The following is a 4,028-nucleotide window of genomic DNA, read 5'->3' on the forward strand; positions in this document are numbered from 1 at the left end:
GCGGCCGTCACCTCTGCCCTGGGTCTCCGCGCGTTACCCCGAGGCCCCCCAAGCGACGACCCCAGGCGTGGCCCCAGGCCAAGCCCGGCCTCGGGCGTCGCGAACTTTCAGTTTCCGGCTCCACGGCTCTGAGAAATCCCCCGGACGGCGGCTGCCCGGGCCCGCCCTCCCGCCCGCCGCCCCGGTCCTGACTCCACCGCGGAGCGCGGCCAGGACCTGTGCGGAACTCGGACCGAACCCGGACCCGGACCCGGACCCGGACCCGCGCCGCACCCGCACCCGCACCCGCACCCACACCCGCATCGCCTCACCCAACGGTCTCCGCGCGCCCGGAACTCAGCGCCCGTCCGGCCACCGCCCCCGCTGTCCCCACCCCGCCCCAAACCCGCCTGACAGACGGACGCCGGAGCCTATCGCGAGAGCTCAGGGAGCGCAGAGTGTGCCAATTGGATAGCTCTTCCTTGCCACGGCCCCGCCCCTTTACAGACGGACGCCGAAGCCTATCAGGAGCGAGCGGGGAGCCGCAGCGCACGCCGATTGGTCGGCACAGCCGCGGCGTGGTACCTCGGCCTGCTCGTGCCGCTTGGCAGGTTGGGGGCCCGGCGTGTGCTGTTTTTTCTGCTTATATGGTGCTGAGGAATCGAACCCAGGGCCTCAAGCATTCAAGGTAAGCACTCTACCACTGAACCATTTTCCCAGCCCCAGAAATGGGCTCTTTATCTCATTTATGTAACTGTAAGCCCCTTGTACATCACCTTCATAATAACAACAAAATCTTAAGAATCATTATTAAAAAACACCTTGCCCTCCTGACTCAGGGAAGTATACAGCACAGGAAACATAGAAGCAAGCAGTACTGGGGGGCATCTACCAAGCCACAGTAAGAGCCAAGTGTGGGCCAGGTGGCTCATGCCTGTAATCCTAGCTACTCCGGAGGCTGAGGAGCAGCTCCAAGACAGCCTGGACATGAAAGTCTGTGAGACTCATGTCCAATTAACCACCAAGTCAATAAAGGATCTGTGGCTCAAATGGTAGTGACAGCCTTGAGTGGAAAATTAGCTAAAAGACAGTTCCCAAGCCTAGTACCAGCAGACACACAAAAAACAATGATAAAATTTTTATTTAAATGACAGGCCTGCCAAGCGTACAGTGTTGAAATCAGGGGGAGAGGGAGAGAGAGAGAGAGAGAGAGACTGAATAGGGAAGTGACCATCCACCCCACCCCCACCAGTTCAGAACTGATTACACCTCTGTCCTGGGAACTCCACATCTTCCGGCCCAGCCTGATCTCTGGCTTCAAAAGGGTGAGTCACTGTAGATGTCACAGTACAGGGGATTCCCACATGGGTCCCTTCCTACCAAAAAGAAAGCAAAAGCTGTGAGCAGAGGTAAGGGACGTCCCCTAGGCAGACCAGAAGGACCACAGAATCTTCCCACTTGCAAGGCCAGCACCGGCTGTGCGGGCCTGCACATGGGGACACCTGGCTGCACTTCCCATCAGCTCAGGCTCTGAGGTGTCAGCACTGTGGCTCTCCTGGGCCTCAGTGGACTGAGCTGCGGGCCCTGGGACGCTGGCTGTAGATCAGCGCCCGGCAGCAGCAGGCAGGCTGCCTCCTGGAAGCCTGGCTGGGTCTCATCCTTCCGGGGGAGAGGAGGAAGTGATGCCTGTCTAGTGTCCCAAGCTGGGGCTTCCAGCAGGAAACCTTCAATGAACTCAAGTTGCTGTTCTGGCCACCGCTGTGGCTGGGTCCGGGAGGGGAGCCCTGTCAGCTGCCCACCGGTCTGCGTGGCACCCAGGGAGGTGACCTGCATTCCCCCCATCTCTGCGTAAAGGCTCTTTAAGGTGAACAGGGACCCCTGGAGAGCTGGACCCTGCCTGCTTTCTCCTTGCTGTTCTTCCTGTCTGGCTTGTGCACTGTGGTCCCTCCCCCCGGCCACTCCCCCTTGTGGTGCTGGCCCCTGGAATTCCAGGCTTTCAGGATGACAGAGGCCGGCTTCCTGAAGGGCCCAGAGGGAGGAAGACAATCTTGAGGTTCTATTTGCATAGCCACACTGTCCCGGGGAGGAACCCACCGCGCAGTGGCAGTAGTCCACTCGCTCGCTCGCTCGCTGAGCGGACTTCTCTAGCTTTCTCTGCTCCAAGGCATTGGAATGTCAGCCGTGCTACTGCTGAAAGAAGCCAGGCCCACTCTCTGCAGCCATCCAATGGAAGTATTTTCAGAGAGACTAGTGCCAGCTCTGGGTTAGAATCTCCCAGTACCAGTGCCAAGAGGGGCCTGACCCAGGCTGGCCACAGCCTATGGACTGCTGGAGATGTGCCCCCCCCCTCGCAGGCCTCCCTCGGCCACAGCTGAGGGACTGAGAGGGGTCTCACTTGGGAAGGCTCCCAGGGCAGTGAGCAGTGGACAGGAAGCCCCTGACGGCAAGATGGGCAGGTCCCAGCCTTCCAAGCGGTGGCAGAGAATCACGGAGAGAGCAAGAGGGTGCCTGGCATGGAGGCCAGTCCTTGCTGCCCCTGGGAAAGCCTCCGTCCCAGCAAGTTTTGGTAGTATATGAGGTCCTGAGCTGCCCCAATGAGCCATGTTCAGCCAGCCCTAACACACGCCTGGCCTCCATGCTCCAGAGCCAAGGAACCCACTGCCAGATCCAGCCTGGCCCCAAAGCCTTCCCACCAGCCTGACCACACCAGCCAGGCCTCCCCACCAACCTGGCTACACACCACCCTGATTCAACAAGCCTGATCTCCACACCAGCCTGACCTCTCCACCACCCTGACTCCACACCAGCCTCACAGGGCTTAGGCCCTCTTCAGGTCTAGGATCTTAGGGGCTCAGGATGAACCCAGTCTTTCTCCAGGCTCCTGCTCCCCACACCGCTTGTCCTACAAGACCCCAACATTGTGGACCCCTAGTTCCCTCATCACTCAACATGGCTGGTGCTGGCTGGCTCCGGTGCACGGAGCTCAGGGGCAGCAGCCTCCCAGGGGAAGGTGAGGCTGTGTGCCACCTGCTGGCAGGAGTGAGAACTGACGCAGGAATGTGGCTCCGGCTTCCCCGGCACCTTTGTAGCCTGCTTCAGCCAGGCTCCGTTTTGAAGCTCTCACACCCTGGCTGGAGACCAGTTGGGACCCCTGGCCCTGGCCCCGGCCCCGGCCCTTGACACCATCTAGGCCGCCTAGGCTATCCATAGGCTTCTCCATTGGGAACTGCCCACATGGGCCCCCACCTGCTCTGACCCTGTCTGCCAGGCACCTCTCTCTTGTGCAGTTAGCAGGGCCCCCTCTCATCACCCTCCTCGAGCTTCGGTTCATCTGCCCGTCATCCTAGTGCAAAGAAAAAAATAAAACACTAAGTAACTATCACTGTACAACAAAGGAAGAAACATTAATGATACCAGGCCGGGTGGATCATGCCTGTAATCCCAGCTATCTAGGATAAGATCTGATGATTGCAGTTCAAAGGCAGCTAGGGCAGGAAAGTCTGTGACACTTTTTATTCTTTTTGTCATGGGGCATGAACTCAGGGACTAGGTGCTGTCCCTGAGCTCTTTTACTTTAAGGCTAGCACTCTACCCTTTGAGGCACAGTGCCAAGTCTGGTTTTCTGGTGGTTAACTGTAGATAAGAGTCTGAGGGAGGGGCTGGGAAGGTGGCTCAGTGGTAGAGTGCTTGCCTCGTATGCATGAGGCCCTGGGTTCGATTCCTCAGCATGACAGAAGCAGAAAAAGCTGGAAGTGGTGCTGTGGCTCAAGTGGTAGAGCACTAGCTCTGAACAAAGGAAGCTTAAAAACAGTGCCCAGACCCTGAGTTCAAGCCCCAGGTCTGGCAGAAAAAAAGAAAAGAAACAATATGGGCTAGGAATGTGGCTTAGTGGCAGAGTGTTTGCCTAGCATGCATAAAGCCCTGGGTTCAATTCCTCAGTAGCACAAACAGGAAAAGCCAGAAATGGAGTGGTGGCTCAAGTGGTAAAGTGTTGGTCTTGATCAAAAAAAGCTCAGGCCGAGTTAAAGCCCCAAGACTGGCACAAAAGG

The 4,028-nt window shown here is 58.0% G+C and overlaps 1 protein-coding gene across 1 annotated transcript in view; it reads right to left on the minus strand.

The window, feature by feature from the left end:
• The window catches only part of Traf2 (TNF receptor-associated factor 2), a 38,922-nt gene extending 38,559 nt beyond the window's left edge, over positions 1–363 (minus strand). The window contains exon 1 of the mRNA XM_013029349.1: positions 312–363. The gene's annotated coding sequence lies outside the window, so the exon portion shown is untranslated. The remainder of the gene's footprint in view (positions 1–311) is intronic.
• Positions 364–4,028: the final 3,665 nt, after the last annotated feature.

This window comes from Dipodomys ordii, unplaced genomic scaffold (assembly GCF_000151885.1).
Source record: "Dipodomys ordii isolate 6190 unplaced genomic scaffold, Dord_2.0 Scaffold118, whole genome shotgun sequence".
Lineage (NCBI taxonomy): Eukaryota > Metazoa > Chordata > Mammalia > Rodentia > Heteromyidae > Dipodomys > Dipodomys ordii.